Genomic DNA, 23,376 nt, shown 5'->3' with positions numbered 1-23,376 from the left:
TGTTAACAGCTGGAGGTTCTGAGTCAGAATAACTCATTATAAAGTGTAGACCATAAGGTTTAACAAGAGTGTTTTCATCTAGATTTGTTTGTAGCTGTCTATTAACCAACATAAACTGATGCCATGTATTACAGGCAACATCCGCACTGAGCTGCTGCTTTCCAGGAGCGGAAATTCCGCTATGCAAACCATCAAACAGGCGCTGACCAACTGTCAAGTGTCTTCACTGACATTGTCAACCTCTCCCTGACCCAGTCTGCTTCAAGCAGACCACCATAGTCCCTGCAATATCAGTAGTATCAGTAACTACAGTCGTGGTCAAATGTTTTGAGAATGACACACATATTAATTTTCAAAAAGTGAGTGTTGACGAGGACAAGGCTGGATATCACTCTGTCATACTGATTGAGTTCGAATAACAGACTGGAAGCTTCAAAAGGAGGGTGGTGCTTGGATCATTGTTCTTCCTCTGTCATCCATGGTTACCTGCAAGGAAACACGTGCCGTCATCATTGCTTTGCACAAAAAGGGCTTCACAGGCAAGGATATTGCTGCCAGTAAGATGGCACCTAAATCAACCATTTATCGGATCATCAAGAACTTCAAGGAGAGCGGTTTAATTGTTGAGAAGAAGGCTTCAGGGCGCCCAAGAAAGTCCAGCAAGTGGCAGGACCATCTCCTAAAGTTGTTTCAGCTGCGGGATCGGGGCACCACCAGTACAGAGCTTGCTCAGAAATGGCAGCAGGCAGGTGTGATGCAAGTCTTTTGGAGGATGTTCTGGTGTCAAGAAGGGCAGCAAAGAAGCCACTTCCCTCCAGGAAAAACATCAGGGACAGACTGATATTCTGCAAAAGGTACAGGGATCGGACTGCTGAGGACTGGGGTATAGTCATTTTCTCTGATGAATCCCATTTCCTATTGTTTGGGGCATCAGAAAAAAGCTTGTCCAGAGAAGACAAGGTGAGAGCTACCATCAGTCCTGTGTCATGCCAACAGTAAAGCATCCTGAGACCATTCATGTGTGGGGTTGCTTCTCAGCCAAGGGAGTGGACTCACTCACAATTTTGCCTGACTAAGAACACAGCCATGAATAAAGAATGGTACCAACACATCCTCCGAGAGCAACTTCTCCCAACCATCCAGGAACAGTTTGGTGACAAATAATGCCTTTTCCAGCATGATAGAGCACCTTGACATGAGACAAAAAGGGATAACTAAGTGGCTCGGGGAACAAAACATCAATATTTTGGGTCCATGGCCAGGAAACTCCCCAGACCTTAATCCCATTGAGAACTTGTGGTCAATCCTCAAGAGGCGGGTGGACAAACAAAACCCCACAAATTCTGACAAACTCCAAGCATTGATTATGCAAGAATGGGCTGCCATCAGTCAGGATGTGTCCCAGAAGGTAACTGACAGCATGCCATCAGTCAGGATGTGGCCCAGAAGTTAATTGATAGCATGCCATCAGTCAGGATGTGGCCCAGAAGGTAATTGACAGCATGCCATCAGTCAGGATGTGGCCCAGAAGTTAACTGACAGCATGCCATCAGTCAGGATGTGGCCCAGAAGTTAATTGACAGCATGCCATCAGTCAGGATGTGGCCCAGAAGTTAACTGACAGCATGCCATCAGTCAGGATGTGGCCCAGAAGGTAATTGACAGCATGCCATCAGTCAGGATGTGGCCCAGAAGTTAATTGACAGCATGCCATCAGTCAGGATGTGGCCCAGAAGATAACTGACAGCATGCCATCAGTCAGGATGTGGCCCAGAAGTTAATTGACATCATGCCATCAGTCAGGATGTGGCCCAGAAGTTAATTGATAGCATGCCATCAGTCAGGAAGTGGCCCAGAAGTTAACTGACAGCATGCCATCAGTCAGGATGTGGCCCAGAAGGTAATTGACATCATGCCAGGGCAGATTGCAGAGGTCTTGAAAAAGAAGGGTCAACACTGCAAATATTGACTCTTTGCATCAACTTCATGTAAATGTCAATAAAAGCCTTTGACACTTATGAAATGCTTGTAATTATACTTCAGTATTCCATAGTAACATCTGACATAAATATCTAAAGACACTGAAGCAGCAGACTTTGTGGAAATTAATATTTGTGTCACTCTCTCAACTTTTTGCCACAACTGTACTGTAGAGGAGTTCAGTCTCATCGGGATCCTGAATTATCCGTCATTATCTCTTCCTTCTATCCCTGATTGCAGGTCCCGTGGCAATGCTAATAGGGAGGGGCTTCAGGTCCCGTGGCAATGCTAATAGGGAGGGGCTTCAGGTCCCGTGGGAATGCTAATAGGGAGGGGCTTCAGGTCCCGTGGCAATGCTAATAGGGAGGGGCTTCAGGTCCCGTGGGAATGCTAATGGGGAGGGGCTTCAGGTCCCGTGGGAATGCTAATGTGGAGGGGCTTCAGGTCCCGTGGGATAACATGGCTCCGTGATGAGGCCTTTGCTAAAGGGGAGGGGCTTCAGGTCCCGTGGGATAACATGGCTCCGTGATGAGGCCTTTGCTAAAGGGGAGGGGCTTCAGGTCCCGTGGGATAACATGGCTCCGTGATGAGGCCTTTGCTAATAGGGAGGGGCTTCAGGTCCCGTGGGATAACATGGCTCTGTGATGAGGCCTTTGCTAAAGGGGAGGGGCTTCAGGTCCCGTGGGATAACATGGCTCCGTGATGAGGCCTTTGCTAAAGGGGAGGGGCTTCAGGTCCCGTGGGATAACATGGCTCCGTGATGAGGCCTTTGCTAAAGGGGAGGGGCTTCAGGTCCCGTGGGATAACATGGCTCCGTGATGAGGCCTTTGCTAAAGGGGAGGGGCTTCAGGTCCCGTGGGAATGCTAAAGGGGAGGGGCTTCAGGTCCAGTGGGAATGCTAAAGGGGAGGGGCTTCAGGTCCCGTGGGAATGCTAAAGGGGAGGGGCTGCAGGTCCCGTGGGAATGCTAAAGGGGAGGGGCTTCAGGTCCAGTGGGAATGCTAAAGGGGAGGGGCTTCAGGTCCCGTGGGATAACATGGCTCCGTGATGAGGCCTTTGCTAAAGGGGAGGGGCTTCAGGTCCCGTGGGATAACATGGCTCCGTGATGAGGCCTTTGCTAAAGGGGAGGGGCTTCAGGTCCCGTGGGATAACATGGCTCTGTGATGAGGCCTTTTCTTTGTTCCTCTCTCTCTTCCTTCTATCCCTGATTGCAGGTGACCAGTGGGAATGCTAATGGGGAGGGGCTTCAGGTCCCGTGGGAATGCTAAAGGGGAGGGGCTGCAGGTCCCGTGGGAATGCTAAAGGGGAGGGGCTTCAGGTCCAGTGGGAATGCTAAAGGGGAGGGGCTTCAGGTCCCGTGGGATAACATGGCTCTGTGATGAGGCCTTTGCTAAAGGGGAGGGGCTTCAGGTCCCGTGGGATAACATGGCTCTGTCCAGTGAGGCCTTTGCTAAAGGGGAGGGGCTTCAGGTCCCGTGGGAATGCTAAATGGCTCTGGAGGGGCTTCAGGTCCAGTGGGAATGCTAAAGGGGAGGGGCTTCAGGTCCCGTGGGAATGCTAAAGGGGAGGGGCTTCAGGTCCTGTGGGAATGCTAAAGGGGAGGGGCTTCAGGTCCCGTGGGAATGCTAAAGGGGAGGGGCTTCAGGTCCCGTGGGATAACATGGCTCTGTGATGAGGCCTTTGCTAAAGGGGAGGGGCTTCAGGTCCCGTGGGATAACATGGCTCCGTGATGAGGCCTTTTCTTTGCCACCTGTAAAATGTGTTATTTTCAGCTCGAGGGCCATGTATTTGTAATAAATATCTTTCAACTTTGTCATCAGATGTGGTCCTGAGATTCCTCTCATAGATACGGTCCAGGCAATGGCCTGTTTGTGACAGTCAGATGAATCACATGAATCAGACAGTCAGATGAATCAGACAGTCAGATGAATCACACGAATCAGACAGTCAGACGAATCAGACAGTCAGATGAATCACACGAATCAGACAGTCAGATGAATCAGACTGTCAGATGAATCAGACAGTCAGATGAATCACACGAATCAGACAGTCAGACGAATCAGACAGTCAGATGAATCACACAAATCAGACAGTCAGACAAATCACACAGTCAGACAGAGAGTCAGTCTGGTAGGGTGCGGTGGAACAGCCAATTAAAGGAACAAAAACAGCTAGTAAAAGCAGCGAACGAACGGACTCTAGTTGAGGTTTATACTATGTGGAACAGCAATCATGTTGTTACTGTCTGTCAGTACAATGAAGTACCTCAGATGGCTGTCTGGGAGTGACAGAGAACAGAGAGAGGAGAGGAGGGAGGGAGGGAGGGAGGAGGCAAGGAGAGGAGAGAAGGAAGAGAGAGGGGAGGAGAGGGGGGGAGACAAAAAGAGGAGGAGAGGGGAGAGGTGGGAAGGAGAGGAGAGAAGGAAGAGAGAGGGGAGGAGAAGGGGGAGAAGGCAAGAAGAGGAGGAGAGAGGAGAGGTGGGAAGGAGAGGAGAGAATTAAAAGAGAGGGGAGGAGAGGGGGAGAAGGCAAGGAGAGGAGGGAAGGAGAGGAGAGAAGGAAGAGAGAGGGGAGGAGAGGGAGGGAGAAGGCAAGAAGAGGAGGAGAGGTGGGAAGGAGAGGAGAGAAGGACAGGAGGGAGGGAGAGGCGGTAGAAAGGGGAGGAGGGAAGCGGGAAGAGAGAGAGAGAGAAGGGGAGAATGGAGGTCGGAGGGAGGGTTGAGAAGACAACGAGAGGAGAGAAGGAGAGCGGGAGAGAGGGAGGGGGAGAGAGAGGGGGAGAAGGCAAAGCGTGGAGTAAGAGAGTAGAGGAAAGAAGAAAATGTCATTTTTTTAAGAGGAAAAGAGCTGAGTGGGTGACAGCCAGACGCCGGACTACTATGGGGTCTGAAGTGGAGAGAGAGAGAGGGGTTGTGGTGGAGAGCTGCCAGCGTCTGTGTGGTCCAGGAGTTCCTGCCTCGAGAAAGCAATCCAGGGCAGGGAAGGGCACACACACACACGCACACACTGACACAGACACTGACACAGACGCACAAACACAAACACAAACAGTCGTGCTGTAAGTTTTAGTCATTAGCTGGACTGAGCCAGGCTCTCTCACGACTTACTCAGGGTAAAACATTCTGTAGCTCTCAGAGATTCTTCAACCCTGACACCAGAGACGTGTTACAATATAAAGACTCTCAGGCTCCTCCCTCTCCTTCCTCCTTCCTCCTTCCTTCTCTCTGATGGTTAGGTTTCATGTTTTAAAGTCTTGTCATTACTTAATAATGGAACCTCATAAGACGTTTGTCTGACTTCCTTCTCTCCTTGTCTCTCTCCTTGTCTCATCTCCTTGTCTCATCTCCTTGTCACTCTCCTTGTCTCCCTTCTTGGGAACTCGAACAGAACCCCAGACCAGAACTAGAACAGAACCCAGACCCATACTCAGACCAGAATTAGAACAGAACACCAGACCCATACTCAGACCAGAATTAGAACAGAATCCCAGACCCAAACAAGAACAGAACCCAGACCCATATTCAGACCAGAACCAGAACAGAACCCAGACCCATACTCAGACCAGAACTAGAACAGAACCCAGACCCATACTCAGACCAGAATTAGAACAGAACCCAGACCCATACTAGAACAGAACCCCAGACCAAAACTAGAACAGAACCCCAGACCCATATTCAGACCATAACTAGAACAGAACCCCAGACCCATACTCAGACCAGAACCATATTCAGACCATAACTAGAACAGAACCCCAGACCCATACTCAGACCAGAACTGTAGAGAAATGCTTGTGTTTCTAGCTCCAACAGTATAGTAGTATCTAACTAAATGCTTGTGTTTCTAGCTCCAAAAGTGTAGTAGTATATAACTAAATGCTTGTGTTTCTAGCTCCAACAGTGTAGTAGTATCTAACTAAATGCTTATGTTTCTAGCTCCAACAGTGCAGTAGTATCTAACTAAATGCTTGTGTTTTTAGCTCCAACAGTAGTATCTAACTAAATACTTGTGTTCCTAGCTCCAACAGTGTAGTAGTATATAACTAAATGCTTGTGTTTCTAGCTCCAACAGTGCAGTAGTATCTAACTAAATGCTTGTGTTTCTAGCTCCAACAGTACAGTAGCATCTAACTAAATGCTTGTGTTCCCAGCTCCAACAGTGTAGTAGTATATAACTAAATGCTTGTGTTTCTAGCTCCAACAGTGTAGTAGTATCTAACTAAATGCTTGTGTTTCTAGCTCCAACAGTGCAGTAATATCTAACTAAATGCTTGTGTTCCTAGCTCCAACAGTATAGTAGTATCTAACTAAATGCTTGTGTTTCTAGCTCCAAGAGTACAGTAATATATAACTAAATGCTTGTGTTTCTAGCTCCAACAGTACAGTAGTATATAACTAAATGCTTGTGTTTCTAGCTCCAACAGTGTAGTAGTATCTAACTAAATGCTTGTGTTCCTAGCTCCAACAGTGCAGTAGTATCTAACTAAATGCTTGTGTTCCTAGCTCCAACAGTGTAGTAATATCTAACTAAATGCTTGTGTTTCTAGCTCCAACAGTGTAGTAGTATCTAACTAAATGCTTGTGTTCCTAGCTCCAACAGTGCAGTAGTATCTAACTAAATGCTTGTGTTTCTAGCTCCAACAGTATAGTAGTATCTAACTAAATGCTTGTGTTTCTAGCTCCAACAGTATAGTAGTATCTAACTAAATGCTTGTGTTTCTAGCTCCAACAGTAATATCTAACTAAATGCTTGTGTTTCTAGCTCCAACAGTAATATCTAACTAAATGCTTGTGTTTCTAGCTCCAACAGTAATAATATCTAATTAAATGCTTGTGTTCCTAGCTCCAACAGTATAGTAGTATCTAGCTAAATGCCTGTGTTTCTAGCTCCAACAGTAATATCTAACTAAATGCTTGTGTTTCTAGCTCCAACAGTAATATCTAACTAAATGCTTGTGTTTCTAGCTCCAACAGTAGTATCTAACTAAATGCTTGTGTTTCTAGCTCCAACAGTAATATCTAACTAAATGTTTGTGTTTCTAGCTCCAACAGTATAGTAGTATCTAACTAAATGCTTTTGTTTCTAGCTCCAACAGTGCAGTAGTATCTAACTAAATGCTTGTGATCCTAGCTCCAACAGATTAGTAGTATCTAACTAAATGCTTGTGTTTCTAGCTCCAACAGTAATATCTAACTAAATGCTTGTGTTTCTAGCTCCAACAGTAGTATCTAACTAAATGCTTGTGTTTCTAGCTCCAACAGTGCAGTAGTATCCAACTAAATGCTTGTGTTCCTAGCTCCAACAGTGCAGTAGTATCTAACTAAATGCTTGTGTGTCTAGCTCAAACAGTATAGTAGTATCTAACTAAATGCTTGTGTTCCTAGCTCCAACAGTATAGTAGTATCTAGCTAAATGCCTGTGTTTCTAGCTCCAACAGTAATATCTAACTAAATGCTTGTGTTTCTAGCTCCAACAGTAATATCTAACTAAATGCTTGTGTTTCTAGCTCCAACAGTATAGTAGTATCTAACTAAATGCTTTTGTTTCTAGCTCCAACAGTGCAGTAGTATCTAACTAAATGCTTGTGATCCTAGCTCCAACAGATTAGTAGTATCTAACTAAATGCTCGTGTTTCTAGCTCCAACAGTAATATCTAACTAAATGCTTGTGTTTCTAGCTCCAACAGTAGTATCTAACTAAATGCTTGTGTTTCTAGCTCCAACAGTGTAGTAGTATATAACTAAATGCTTGTGTTTCTAGCTCCAACAGTGCAGTAGTATCTAACTAAATGCTTTTGTTTCTAGCTCCAACAGTACAGTAGTATCTAACTAAATGCTTGTGTTTCTAGCTCCAACAGTGCAGTAGTATCTAACTAAATGCTTGTGTTCCTAGCTCCAACAGTGCAGTAGTATCTAACTAAATGCTTGTGTGTCTAGCTCAAACAGTATAGTAGTATCTAACTAAATGCTTGTGTTTCTAGCTCAAACAGTATAGTAGTATCTAACTAAATGCTTGTGTTTCTAGCTCCAACAGTAATATCTAACTAAATGCTTGTGTTTCTAGCTCCAAGAGTACAGTAATATATAACTAAATGCTTGTGTTTCTAGCTCCAACAGTACAGTAGTATATAACTAAATGCTTGTGTTTCTAGCTCCAACAGTGTAGTAGTATCTAACTAAATGCTTGTGTTCCTAGCTCCAACAGTGCAGTAGTATCTAACTAAATGCTTGTCTTTCTAGCTCCAACAGTATAGTAGTATCTAACTAAATGCTTGTGTTTCTAGCTCCAACAGTATAGTAGTATCTAACTAAATGCTTGTGTTTCTAGCTCCAACAGTAATATCTAACTAAATGCTTGTGTTTCTAGCTCCAACAGTAATATCTAACTAAATGCTTGTGTTTCTAGCTCCAACAGTAATATATAATTAAATGCTTGTGTTCCTAGCTCAAACAGTATAGTAGTATCTAACTAAATGCTTGTGTTTCTAGCTCCAACAGTAGTATCTAACTAAATGCTTGTGTTCCTAGCTCCAACAGTATAGTAGTATCTAACTAAATGCTTGTGTTCTAGCTCCAACAGTATAGTAGTATCTAACTAAATGCTTGTGTTCTAGCTCCAACAGTGCAGTAATATCTAACTAAATGCTTGTGTTCCTAGCTCCAACAGTATAGTAGTATCTAGCTAAATGCTTGTGTTTCTAGCTCCAACAGTAATATCTAACTAAATGCTTGTGTTTCTAGCTCCAACAGTAGTATCTAACTAAATGCTTGTGTTTCTAGCTCCAACAGTAGTATCTAACTAAATGCTTGTGTTTCTAGCTCCAACAGTAATATCTAACTAAATGCTTGTGTTTCTAGCTCCAACAGTGCAGTATCTAACTAAATGCTTGTGTTTCTAGCTCCAACAGTGCAGTAATATCTAACTAAATGCTTGTGTTTCTAGCTCCAACAGTAATATCTAACTAAATGCTTGTGTTTCTAGCTCCAACAGTGTAGTAGTATATCTAACTAAATGCTTGTGTTTCTAGCTCCAACAGTGCAGTAGTATCTAACTAAATGCTTGTGTTCTAGCTCCAACAGTACAGTAGTATCTAACTAAATGCTTGTGTTTCTAGCTCCAACAGTGCAGTAGTATCTAACTAAATGCTTGTGTTCCTAGCTCCAACAGTGCAGTAGTATCTAACTAAATGCTTGTGTGTTCCTAGCTCCAACAGTATAGTAATATCTAACTAAATGCTTGTGTTTCTAGCTCCAACAGTGCAGTAATATCTAACTAAATGCTTGTGTTCCTAGCTCCAACAGTGCAGTAGTATCTAACTAAATGCTTGTGTTTCTAGCTCCAACAGTGCAGTAGTATCTAACTAAATGCTTGTGTTTCTAGCTCCAACAGTAATATCTAACTAAATGCTTGTGTTTCTAGCTCCAACAGTGCAGTAATATCTAACTAAATGCTTGTGTTCTAGCTCCAACAGTACAGTAGTATCTAACTAAATGCTTGTGTTTCTAGCTCCAACAGTGCAGTAGTATCTAACTAAATGCTTGTGTTCCTAGCTCCAACAGTACAGTAGTATCTAACTAAATGCTTGTGTTTCTAGCTCCAACAGTACAGTAGTATCTAACTAAATGCTTGTGTATCTAGCTCCAACAGTAATATCTAACTAAATGCTTGTGTTTCTAGCTCCAACAGTAGTATCTAACTAAATGCTTGTGTTTCTAGCTCCAACAGTATAGTAGTATCTAACTAAATGCTTGTGTTCCTTGCTCCAACAGTGTAGTAATATCTAACTAAATGCTTGTGTTTCTAGCTCCAAACGTGTAGTAGTATCTAACGAAGTGCTTGTGTTCCTAGCTCCAACAGTATAGTAGTATCTAACTAAATGCTTGTGTTTCTAGCTCCAACAGTATAGTAGTATCTAACTAAATGCTTGTGTTTCTAGCTCCAACAGTAATATCTAACTAAATGCTTGTGTTTCTAGCTCCAACAGTATAGTAGTATCTAACTAAATGCTTGTGTTTCTAGCTCCAACAGTATAGTAGTATCTAACTAAATGCTTGTGTTTCTAGCTCCAACAGTATAGTAGTATCTAACTAAATGCTTGTGTTTCTAGCTCCAACAGTATAGGAGTATCTAACTAAATGCTTGTGTTTCTAGCTCCAACAGTATAGTAGTATCTAACTAAATGCTTGTGTTTCTAGCTCCAACAGTGCAGTAATATCTAACTAAATGCTTGTGTTTCTAGCTCAGTAATATCTAACTAAATGCTTGTGTTTCTAGCTCCAACAGTAGTATCTAACTAAATGCTTGTGTTTCTAGCTCCAACAACAGTAATATCTAACTAAATGCTTGTGTTTCTAGCTCCAACAGTATAGTAGTATCTAACTAAATGCTTGTGTTCTAGCTCCAACAGTGCAGTAGTATCTAACTAAATGCTTGTGTTCCAGCTCCAACAGTAGTAGTATCTAACTAAATGCTTGTGTTTCTAGCTCCAACAGTAATATCTAACTAAATGCTTGTGTTTCTAGCTCCAACAGTAGTATCTAACTAAATGCTTTTGTTTCTAGCTCCAACAGTGTAGTAGTATCCAACTAAATGCTTGTGTTCCTAGCTCCAACAGTGCAGTAGTATCTAACTAAATGCTTGTGTGTCTAGCTCAAACAGTATAGTAGTATCTAACTAAATGCTTGTGTTCCTAGCTCCAACAGTATAGTAGTATCTAGCTAAATGCCTGTGTTTCTAGCTCCAACAGTAATATCTAACTAAATGCTTGTGTTTCTAGCTCCAACAGTAATATCTAACTAAATGCTTGTGTTCTAGCTCCAACAGTAATATCTAACTAAATGCTTGTGTTTCTAGCTCCAACAGTGCAGTAATATCTAACTAAATGCTTGTGTTTCTAGCTCCAACAGTGCAGTAGTATCTAACTAAATGCTTGTGTTCCTAGCTCCAACCAACAATGCTTGTGCTAGTAGTATCTAACTAAATGCTTGTGTTTCTAGCTCCAACAGTAATATCTAACTAAATGCTTGTGTTTCTAGCTCCAACAGTGTAGTAATATCTAACTAAATGCTTGTGTTTCTAGCTCCAACAGTGTAGTAGTATATAACTAAATGCTTGTGTTTCTAGCTCCAACAGTGCAGTAGTATCTAACTAAATGCTTTTGTTTCTAGCTCCAACAGTACAGTAGTATCTAACTAAATGCTTGTGTTTCTAGCTCCAACAGTGCAGTAATATCTAACTAAATGCTTGTGTTCCTAGCTCCAACAGTGCAGTAAGTATCTAACTAAATGCTTGTGTTCTAGCTCAAACAGTATAGTAGTATCTAACTAAATGCTTGTGTTTCTAGCTCAAACAGTATAGTAGTATCTAACTAAATGCTTGTGTTTCTAGCTCCAACAGTAATATCTAACTAAATGCTTGTGTTTCTAGCTCCAAGAGTACAGTAATATATAACTAAATGCTTGTGTTTCTAGCTCCAACAGTGCAGTAATATCTAACTAAATGCTTGTGTTTCTAGCTCCAACAGTGCAGTAGTATCTAACTAAATGCTTGTGTTTCCTAGCTCCAACAGTGCAGTAATATCTAACTAAATGCTTGTGTTTCTAGCTCCAACAGTGCAGTAGTATCTAACTAAATGCTTGTGTTTCTAGCTCCAACAGTGTAGTAGTATCTAACTAAATGCTTGTGTTTCTAGCTCCAACAAACAGTAATATCTAACTAAATGCTTGTGTTTCTAGCTCCAACAGTAATATCTAACTAAATGCTTGTGTTTCTAGCTCCAACAGTGCAGTAATATCTAACTAAATGCTTGTGTTCCTAGCTCCAACAGTAGTAGTATCTAACTAAATGCTTGTGTTTCTAGCTCCAACAGTAGTATCTAACTAAATGCTTGTGTTCCTAGCTCCAACAGTAGTATATCTAACTAAATGCTTGTGTTTCTAGCTCCAACAGTGCAGTAGTATCTAACTAAATGCTTGTGTTCTAGCTCCAACAGTGCAGTAGTATCTAACTAAATGCTTGTGTTCCTAGCTCCAACAGTATAGTAGTATCTAACTAAATGCTTGTGTTCTAGCTCCAACAGTAATATCTAACTAAATGCTTGTGTTTCTAGCTCCAACAGTAATATCTAACTAAATGCTTGTGTTTCTAGCTCCAACAGTGCAGTAATATCTAACTAAATGCTTGTGTTTCTAGCTCCAACAGTAATATCTAACTAAATGCTTGTGTTTCTAGCTCCAACACAGTAATATCTAACTAAATGCTTGTGTTTCTAGCTCCAACAGTAATATCTAACTAAATGCTTGTGTTTCTAGCTCCAACAGTAGTAGTATCTAACTAAATGCTTGTGTTTCTAGCTCCAACAGTGTAGTAGTATCTAACTAAATGCTTGTGTTTCTAGCTCCAACAGTGCAGTAGTATCTAACTAAATGCTTTTGTTTCTAGCTCCAACAGTACAGTAGTATCTAACTAAATGCTTGTGTTTCTAGCTCCAACAGTGCAGTAGTATCTAACTAAATGCTTGTGTTCCTAGCTCCAACAGTGCAGTAGTATCTAACTAAATGCTTGTGTGTCTAGCTCAAACAGTATAGTAGTATCTAACTAAATGCTTGTGTTCCTAGCTCAAACAGTATAGTAATATCTAATGAAATGGTGTGATCCTAGCTCCAACAGTGCAGTAGTATCTAACTAAATGCTTGTGTTTCTAGCTCCAACAGATTAGTAGTATCTAACTAAATGCTTGTGTTTCTAGCTCCAACAGTAATATCTAACTAAATGCTTGTGTTTCTAGCTCCAACAGTAGTATCTAACTAAATGCTTTTGTTTCTAGCTCCAACAGTACAGTAGTATCTAACTAAATGCTTGTGTTTCTAGCTCCAACAGTGCAGTAGTATCTAACTAAATGCTTGTGTTCCTAGCTCCAACAGTGCAGTAGTATCTAACTAAATGCTTGTGTTTCTAGCTCCAACAGTGCAGTAGTATCTAACTAAATGCTTGTGTTTCTAGCTCCAACAGTAATATCTAACTAAATGCTTGTGTTTCTAGCTCCACACAGTAGTATCTAACTAAATGCTTGTGTTTCTAGCTCCAACAGTGCAGTAGTATCTAACTAAATGCTTGTGTTCTAGCTCCAACAGTGTAGTAATATCTAACTAAATGCTTGTGTTTCTAGCTCCAACAGTGCAGTAATATCTAACTAAATGCTTGTGTTCCTAGCTCCAACAGTATAGTAGTATCTAACTAAATGCTTGTGTTTCTAGCTCCAACAGTGTAGTAGTATCTAACTAAATGCTTGTGTTTCTAGCTCCAAACAGTAATATCTAACTAAATGCTTGTGTTTCTAGCTCCAACAGTGTAGTAGTATCTAACTAAATGCTTGTGTTTCTAGCTCCAACAGTGCAGTAGTATCTAACTAAATGCTTGTGTTTCTAGCTCCAACAGTGCAGTAGTATCTAACTAAATGCTTGTGTTTCTAGCTCCAACAGTGCAGTAGTATCTAACTAAATGCTTGTGTTTCTAGCTCCAACAGTGTAGTAGTATCTAACTAAATGCTTGTGTTTCTAGCTCCAACAGTGCAGTAGTATCTAACTAAATGCTTGTGTTTCTAGCTCCAACAGCAGTAGTATCTAACTAAATGCTTGTGTTTCTAGCTCCAACAGTGCAGTAGTATCTAACTAAATGCTTGTGTTTCTAGCTCCAACAGTAATATCTAACTAAATGCTTGTGTTTCTAGCTCCAACAGTAGTAATATCTAACTAAATGCTTGTGTTCTAGCTCCAACAGCAGTAATATCTAACTAAATGCTTGTGTTTCTAGCTCCAACAGTAATATCTAACTAAATGCTTGTGTTTCTAGCTCCAACAGTATAGTAGTATCTAACTAAATGCTTGTGTTTCTAGCTCCAACACAGTAGTATCTAACTAAATGCTTGTGTTTCTAGCTCCAACAGTACAGTAGTATCTAACTAAATGCTTGTGTTTCTAGCTCCAACAGTAATATCTAACTAAATGCTTGTGTTTCTAGCTCCAACAACAGTAATATCTAACTAAATGCTTGTGTTCCTAGCTCCAACAGTGCAGTAGTATCTAACTAAATGCTTGTGTTTCTAGCTCCAACAGTGCAGTAATATCTAACTAAATGCTTGTGTTTCTAGCTCCAACAGTTAGTAGTATCTAACTAAATGCTTGTGTTCCTAGCTCCAACAGTTAGTAGTATCTAACTAAATGCTTGTGTTTCTAGCTCCAACAGTGCAGTAATATCTAACTAAATGCTTGTGTTTCCTAGCTCCAACAGTGCAGTAATATCTAACTAAATGCTTGTGTTCTAGCTCCAACTAGTAGTATCTAACTAAATGCTTGTGTTCCTAGCTCCAACAGTAGTATATCTAACTAAATGCTTGTGTTCCTAGCTCCAACAGTGCAGTAATATCTAACTAAATGCTTGTGTTTCTAGCTCCAACAGTGCAGTAATATCTAACTAAATGCTTGTGTTCTAGCTCCAACAGTGCAGTAGTATCTAACTAAATGCTTGTGTTCCTAGCTCCAACAGTTAGTAGTATCTAACTAAATGCTTGTGTTCCTAGCTCCAACAGTATAGTAGTATCTAACTAAATGCTTGTGTTCCTAGCTCCAACAGTGCAGTAATATCTAACTAAATGCTTGTGTTCCTAGCTCCAACAGTGTAGTAGTATCTAACTAAATGCTTGTGTTTCTAGCTCCACACAGTAATATCTAACTAAATGCTTGTGTTTCTAGCTCCAACAACAGTAGTATCTAACTAAATGCTTGTGTTCTAGCTCCAACAGTAGTATCTAACTAAATGCTTGTGTTTCTAGCTCCAACAGTATAGTAGTATCTAACTAAATGCTTGTGTTTCTAGCTCCAACAGTATAGTAGTATCTAACTAAATGCTTGTGTTTCTAGCTCCAACAGTGCAGTAATATCTAACTAAATGCTTGTGTTTCCTAGCTCCAACAGTGCAGTAGTATCTAACTAAATGCTTGTGTTCCTAGCTCCAACAGTATAGTAGTATCTAACTAAATGCTTGTGTTTCTAGCTCCAACAGTTAGTAGTATCTAACTAAATGCTTGTGTTTCTAGCTCCAACAGTATAGTAGTATCTAACTAAATGCTTGTGTTTCTAGCTCCAACAGTAATATCTAACTAAATGCTTGTGTTCCTAGCTCCAACAGTGCAGTAGTATCTAACTAAATGCTTGTGTTCCTAGCTCCAACAGTATAGTAGTATCTAACTAAATGCTTGTGTTTCTAGCTCCAACAGTATAGTAATATCTAACTAAATGCTTGTGTTTCTAGCTCCAACAGTGCAGTAATATCTAACTAAATGCTTGTGTTCCTAGCTCCAACAGTACAGTAATATCTAACTAAATGCTTGTGTTCCTAGCTCCAACAGTAGTATCTAACTAAATGCTTGTGTTTCTAGCTCCAACAGTGTAGTAGTATCTAACTAAATGCTTGTGTTTCTAGCTCCAACAGTTAGTAGTATCTAACTAAATGCTTGTGTTTCTAGCTCCAACAGTGCAGTAGTATCTAACTAAATGCTTGTGTTCCTAGCTCCAACAGTACAGTAGTATCTAACTAAATGCTTGTGTTCCTAGCTCCAACAGTATAGTAGTATCTAACTAAATGCTTGTGTTCCTAGCTCCAACAGTGCAGTAGTATCTAACTAAATGCTTGTGTTTCTAGCTCCAACAGTAGTAATATCTAACTAAATGCTTGTGTTCCTAGCTCCAACAGTGCAGTAGTATCTAACTAAATGCTTGTGTTCCTAGCTCCAACAGTGCAGTAGTATCTAACTAAATGCTTGTGTTCCTAGCTCCAAACAGTAATATCTAACTAAATGCTTGTGTTTCTAGCTCCAACAGTATAGTAGTATCTAACTAAATGCTTGTGTTTCTAGCTCCAACAGTATAGTAATATCTAACTAAATGCTTGTGTTCTAGCTCCAACAGTAGTAGTATCTAACTAAATGCTTGTGTTTCTAGCTCCAACAGTGCAGTAGTATCTAACTAAATGCTTGTGTTTCTAGCTCCAACAGTATAGTAGTATCTAACTAAATGCTTGTGTTTCTAGCTCCAACAGTGCAGTAATATCTAACTAAATGCTTGTGTTCCTAGCTCCAACAGTGCAGTAATATCTAACTAAATGCTTGTGTTCCTAGCTCCAACAGTATAGTAGTATCTAACTAAATGCTTGTGTTTCTAGCTCCAACAGTAGTAGTATCTAACTAAATGCTTGTGTTCCTAGCTCCAACTAGTAGTATCTAACTAAATGCTTGTGTTCCTAGCTCCAACAGTAGTAGTATCTAACTAAATGCTTGTGTTTCTAGCTCCAACACAGTAATATCTAACTAAATGCTTGTGATCCTAGCTCCAACAGTGTAGTAGTATCTAACTAAATGCTTGTGTTCCTAGCTCCAACAGTATAGTTGTATCTAACTAAATGCTTGTGTTCCTAGCTCCAACAGTATAGTAGTATCTAGCTAAATGCCTGTGTTTCTAGCTCCAACAGTAATATCTAACTAAATGCTTGTGTTTCTAGCTCCAACAGTAATATCTAACTAAATGCTTGTGTTTCTAGCTCCAACAGTAATATCTAACTAAATGCTTGTGTTTCTAGCTCCAACAGTATAGTAGTATCTAACTAAATGCTTTTGTTTCTAGCTCCAACAGTGCAGTAGTATCTAACTAAATGCTTGTGATCCTAGCTCCAACAGATTAGTAGTATCTAACTAAATGCTCGTGTTTCTAGCTCCAACAGTAATATCTAACTAAATGCTTGTGTTTCTAGCTCCAACAGTAGTATCTAACTAAATGCTTGTGTTTCTAGCTCCAACAGTGTAGTAGTATATAACTAAATGCTTGTGTTTCTAGCTCCAACAGTGCAGTAGTATCTAACTAAATGCTTTTGTTTCTAGCTCCAACAGTACAGTAGTATCTAACTAAATGCTTGTGTTTCTAGCTCCAACAGTGCAGTAGTATCTAACTAAATGCTTGTGTTCCTAGCTCCAACAGTGCAGTAGTATCTAACTAAATGCTTGTGTGTCTAGCTCAAACAGTATAGTAGTATCTAACTAAATGCTTGTGTTTCTAGCTCAAACAGTATAGTAGTATCTAACTAAATGCTTGTGTTTCTAGCTCCAACAGTAATATCTAACTAAATGCTTGTGTTTCTAGCTCCAAGAGTACAGTAATATATAACTAAATGCTTGTGTTTCTAGCTCCAACAGTACAGTAGTATATAACTAAATGCTTGTGTTTCTAGCTCCAACAGTGTAGTAGTATCTAACTAAATGCTTGTGTTCCTAGCTCCAACAGTGCAGTAGTATCTAACTAAATGCTTGTGTTTCTAGCTCCAACAGTATAGTAGTATCTAACTAAATGCTTGTGTTTCTAGCTCCAACAGTATAGTAGTATCTAACTAAATGCTTGTGTTTCTAGCTCCAACAGTAATATCTAACTAAATGCTTGTGTTTCTAGCTCCAACAGTAATATCTAACTAAATGCTTGTGTTTCTAGCTCCAACAGTAATATATAATTAAATGCTTGTGTTCCTAGCTCAAACAGTATAGTAGTATCTAACTAAATGCTTGTGTTTCTAGCTCCAACAGTAGTATCTAACTAAATGCTTGTGTTCCTAGCTCCAACAGTATAGTAGTATCTAACTAAATGCTTGTGTGTCTAGCTCAAACAGTATAGTAGTATCTAACTAAATGCTTGTGTGTCTAGCTCCAACAGTATAGTAGTATCTAACTAAATGCTTGTGTTCCTAGCTCCAACAGTATAGTAGTATCTAGCTAAATGCCTGTGTTTCTAGCTCCAACAGTAATATCTAACTAAATGCTTGTGTTTCTAGCTCCAACAGTAATATCTAACTAAATGCTTGTGTTTCTAGCTCCAACAGTAGTATCTAACTAAATGCTTGTGTTTCTAGCTCCAACAGTAATATCTAACTAAATGCTTGTGTTTCTAGCTCCAACAGTAGTATCTAACTAAATGCTTGTGTTTCTAGCTCCAACAGTAATATCTAACTAAATGCTTGTGTTTCTAGCTCCAACAGTAGTATCTAACTAAATGCTTTTGTTTCTAGCTCCAACAGTACAGTAGTATCTAACTAAATGCTTGTGTTTCTAGCTCCAACAGTGCAGTAGTATCTAACTAAATGCTTGTGTTCCTAGCTCCAACAGTGCAGTAGTATCTAACTAAATGCTTTTGTTTCTAGCTCCAACAGTACAGTAGTATCTAACTAAATGCTTGTGTTTCTAGCTCCAACAGTGCAGTAGTATCTAACTAAATGCTTGTGTTCCTAGCTCCAACAGTGCAGTAGTATCTAACTAAATGCTTGTGTGTCTAGCTCAAACAGTATAGTAGTATCTAACTAAATGCTTGTGTTCCTAGCTCAAACAGTATAGTAATATCTAATGAAATGGTGTGATCCTAGCTCCAACAGTGCAGTAGTATCTAACTAAATGCTTGTGTTTCTAGCTCCAACAGATTAGTAGTATCTAACTAAATGCTTGTGTTTCTAGCTCCAACAGTAATATCTAACTAAATGCTTGTGTTTCTAGCTCCAACAGTAGTATCTAACTAAATGCTTTTGTTTCTAGCTCCAACAGTACAGTAGTATCTAACTAAATGCTTGTGTTTCTAGCTCCAACAGTGCAGTAGTATCTAACTAAATGCTTGTGTTCCTAGCTCCAACAGTACAGTAGTATCTAACTAAATGCTTGTGTTTCTAGCTCCAACAGTACAGTAGTATCTAACTAAATGCTTGTGTATCTAGCTCCAACAGTAATATCTAACTAAATGCTTGTGTTTCTAGCTCCAACAGTAGTATCTAACTAAATGCTTGTGTTTCTAGCTCCAACAGTATAGTAGTATCTAACTAAATGCTTGTGTTCCTTGCTCCAACAGTGTAGTAATATCTAACTAAATGCTTGTGTTTCTAGCTCCAAACGTGTAGTAGTATCTAACTAAATGCTTGTGTTCTAACTAAAGCTCCAACAGTATAGTAGTATCTAACTAAATGCTTGTGTTTCTAGCTCCAACAGTATAGTAGTATCTAACTAAATGCTTGTGTTTCTAGCTCCAACAGTAATATCTAACTAAATGCTTGTGTTTCTAGCTCCAACAGTATAGTAGTATCTAACTAAATGCTTGTGTTTCTAGCTCCAACAGTATAGTAGTATCTAACTAAATGCTTGTGTTTCTAGCTCCAACAGTATAGTAGTATCTAACTAAATGCTTCTGTTTCTAGCTCCAACAGTATAGTAGTATCTAACTAAATGCTTGTGTTTCTAGCTCCAACAGTATAGTAGTATCTAACTAAATGCTTGTGTTTCTAGCTCCAACAGTATAGTAGTATCTAACTAAATGCTTGTGTTTCTAGCTCCAACAGTATAGTAGTATCTAACTAAATGCTTGTGTTTCTAGCTCCAACAGATTAGTAGTATCTAACTAAATGCTTGTGTTTCTAGCTCCAACAGTAATATCTAACTAAATGCTTGTGTTTCTAGCTCCAACAGTAGTATCTAACTAAATGCTTGTGGTTCTAGCTCCGACAGTAGTATCTAACTAAATGCTTGTGTTTTTAGCTCCAACAGTAATATCTAACTAAATGCTTGTGTTTCTAGCTCAAACAGTATAGTAGTATCTAACTAAATGCGTGTGTTTCTAGCTCCAACAGTATAGTAGTATCTAACTAAATGCTTGTGTTTCTAGCTCCAACAGTATAGTAGTATCTAACTAAATGCTTGTGTTTCTAGCTCCAACAGTAATATCTAACTAAATGCTTGTGTTTCTAGCTCCAACAGTAATATCTAACTAAATGCTTGTGTTCCTAGCTCCAACAGTGCAGTAGTATCTAACTAAATGCTTGTGTTTCTAGCTCCAACAGTATAGTAGTATCTAACTAAATGCTTGTGTTTCTAGCTCCAACAGATTAGTAGTATCTAACTAAATACTTGTGATCCTAGCTCCAACAGATTAGTAGTATCTAACTAAATGCTTGTGTTTCTAGCTTCAACAGTACTATCTAACTAAATACTTGTGATCCTAGCTCCAACAGTGCAGTAGTATCTAACTAAATGCTTGTGTTTCTAGCTCCAACAGTATACTAGTATCTAACTAAATGCTTGTGTTTCTAGCTTCAACAGTACTATCTAACTAAATGCTTGTGATCCTAGCTCCAACAGTACAGTAATATCTAACTAAATGCTTGTGTTTCTAGCTCCAACAGTAGTATCTAACTAAATGCTTGTGTTTCTAGCTCCAACAGTATAGTAGTATCTAACTAAATGCTTGTGTTTCTAGCTCCAACAGATTAGTAGTATCTAACTAAATGCTTGTGATCCTAGCTCCAACAGTATAGTAGTATCTAACTAAATGCTTGTGATCCTAGCTCCAACAGTACAGTAGTATATAACTAAATGCTTGTGATCCTAGCTCCAACAGTATAGTAGTATCTAACAAAATGCTTGTGTTTCTAGCTCCAACAGTAATATCTAACTAAATGCTTGTGTTTCTAGCTCCAACAGTAGTATCTAACTAAATGCTTGTGGTTCTAGCTCCAACAGTAGTATCTAACTAAATGCTTGTGTTTCTAGCTCCAACAGTATAGTAGTATCTAACTAAATGCTTGTGTTTCTAGCTCCAACAGTATAGTAGTATCTAACTAAATGCTTGTGTTTCTAGCTCCAACAGTATAGTAGTATCTAACTAAATGCTTGTGATCCTAGCTCCAACAGTGCAGTAGTATCTAACTAAATGCTTGTGATCCTAGCTCCAACAGTATAGTAGTATCTAACTAAATGCTTGTGTTTCTAGCTCCAACAGATTAGTAGTATCTAACTAAATGCTTGTGTTTCTAGCTCCAACAGTATAGTAGTATCTAACTAAATGCTTGTGTTTCTAGCTCCAACAGTAATATCTAACTAAATGCTTGTGATCCTAGCTCCAACAGTGTAGTAGTATCTAACTAAATGCTTGTGTTCCTAGCTCCAACAGTATAGTTGTATCTAACTAAATGCTTGTGTTTCTAGCTCCAACAGTATAGTAATATCTAACTAAATGCTTGTGTTTCTAGCTCCAACAGTAATATCTAACTAAATGCTTGTGATCCTAGCTCCAACAGTACAGTAATATCTAACTAAATGCTTGTGTTTCTAGCTCCAACAGTAGTATCTAACTAAATGCTTGTGTTTCTAGCTCCAACAGTATAGTAGTATCTAACTAAATGCTTGTGTTTCTAGCTCCAACAGATTAGTAGTATCTAACTAAATGCTTGTGTTTCTAGCTCCAACAGTATAGTAGTATCTAACTAAATGCTTGTGATCCTAGCTCCAACAGTACAGTAGTATATAACTAAATGCTTGTGATCCTAGCTCCAACAGTATAGTAGTATCTAACTAAATGATTGTGATCCTAGCTCCAACAGTATAGTAGTATCTAACTAAATGCTTGTGATCCTAGCTCCAACAGTATAGTAGTATCTAACTAAATGCTTGTGATCCTAGCTCCAACAGTACAGTAGTATATAACTAAATGCTTGTGATCCTAGCTCCAACAGTACAGTAGTATATAACTAAATGCTTGTGATCCTAGCTCCAACAGTAATATCTAACTAAATGCTTGTGTTTCTAGCTCCAACAGTATAGTAGTATCTAACTAAATGCTTGTGTTTCTAGCTCCAACAGTATAGTAGTATCTAACTAAATGCTTGTGGTTCTAGCTCCAACAGTAGTATCTAACTAAATGCTTGTGTTTCTAGCTCCAACAGTATAGTAGTATCTAACTAAATGCTTGTGTTTCTAGCTCCAACAGTATAGTAGTATCTAACTAAATGCTTGTGTTTCTAGCTCCAACAGTATAGTAGTATCTAACTAAATGCTTGTGATCCTAGCTCCAACAGTGCAGTAGTATCTAACTAAATGCTTGTGATCCTAGCTCCAACAGTATAGTAGTATCTAACTAAATGCTTGTGTTTCTAGCTCCAACAGATTAGTAGTATCTAACTAAATGCTTGTGTTTCTAGCTCCAACAGTATAGTAGTATCTAACTAAATGCTTGTGTTTCTAGCTCCAACAGTAATATCTAACTAAATGCTTGTGATCCTAGCTCCAACAGTGTAGTAGTATCTAACTAAATGCTTGTGTTCCTAGCTCCAACAGTATAGTTGTATCTAACTAAATGCTTGTGTTTCTAGCTCCAACAGTATAGTAATATCTAACTAAATGCTTGTGTTTCTAGCTCCAACAGTAATATCTAACTAAATGCTTGTGATCCTAGCTCCAACAGTACAGTAATATCTAACTAAATGCTTGTGTTTCTAGCTCCAACAGTAGTATCTAACTAAATGCTTGTGTTTCTAGCTCCAACAGTATAGTAGTATCTAACTAAATGCTTGTGTTTCTAGCTCCAACAGATTAGTAGTATCTAACTAAATGCTTGTGTTTCTAGCTCCAACAGTATAGTAGTATCTAACTAAATGCTTGTGATCCTAGCTCCAACAGTACAGTAGTATATAACTAAATGCTTGTGATCCTAGCTCCAACAGTATAGTAGTATCTAACTAAATGATTGTGATCCTAGCTCCAACAGTATAGTAGTATCTAACTAAATGCTTGTGATCCTAGCTCCAACAGTATAGTAGTATCTAACTAAATGCTTGTGATCCTAGCTCCAACAGTACAGTAGTATATAACTAAATGCTTGTGATCCTAGCTCCAACAGTACAGTAGTATATAACTAAATGCTTGTGATCCTAGCTCCAACAGTAATATCTAACTAAATGCTTGTGTTTCTAGCTCCAACAGTATAGTAGTATCTAACTAAATGCTTGTGTTTCTAGCTCCAACAGTATAGTAGTATCTAACTAAATGCTTGTGTTTCTAGCTCCAACAGTGCAGTAGTATCTAACTAAATGCTTGTGATCCTAGCTCCAACAGTACAGTAGTATCTAACTAAATGCTTGTGTTTCTAGCTCCAACAGTATAGTAGTATCTAACTAAATGCTTGTGATCCTAGCTCCAACAGTACAGTAGTATATAACTAAATGCTTGTGATCCTAGCTCCAACAGTGAAGTAATATCTAACTAAATGCTTGTGGTTCTAGCTCCAACAGTAATATCTAACTAAATGCTTGTGTTTCTAGCTCCAACAGTACAGTAGTATATAACTAAATGCTTGTGTTTCTAGCTCCAACAGTGCAGTAATATCTAACTAAATGTTTGTGTTTCTAGCTCCAACAGTACAGTAATATCTAACTAAATGCTTGTGTTTCTAGCTCCAACAGTACAGTAGTATATAACTAAATGCTTGTGTTTCTAGCTCCAACAGTATAGTAGTATCTAACTAAATGCTTGTGTTTCTAGCTCCAACAGTATAGTAGT

At 39.3% G+C, this 23,376-nt stretch overlaps 1 protein-coding gene and 1 long non-coding RNA gene across 2 annotated transcripts in view; one reads left to right on the top strand and one right to left on the bottom strand.

Annotated features, from left to right (window-relative positions):
• LOC135564270 (uncharacterized) overlaps nt 1-3,369 on the top strand; it is a 55,752-nt gene extending 52,383 nt beyond the window's left edge. The window contains exon 3 of the long non-coding RNA XR_010460832.1: nt 135-3,369. This is a non-coding gene — a long non-coding RNA (uncharacterized LOC135564270). The remainder of the gene's footprint in view (nt 1-134) is intronic.
• LOC115125436 (runt-related transcription factor 2-like) overlaps nt 1-23,376 on the bottom strand; it is a 195,991-nt gene that overhangs the window by 54,053 nt on the left and 118,562 nt on the right. The window lies entirely within an intron of this gene.

The sequence above is a fragment of the Oncorhynchus nerka genome, linkage group LG24, assembly GCF_034236695.1.
Source record: "Oncorhynchus nerka isolate Pitt River linkage group LG24, Oner_Uvic_2.0, whole genome shotgun sequence".
NCBI classification, from domain to species: Eukaryota; Metazoa; Chordata; class Actinopteri; order Salmoniformes; family Salmonidae; genus Oncorhynchus; species Oncorhynchus nerka.
This window is presented reverse-complemented; position numbering and strand designations above follow the sequence as displayed.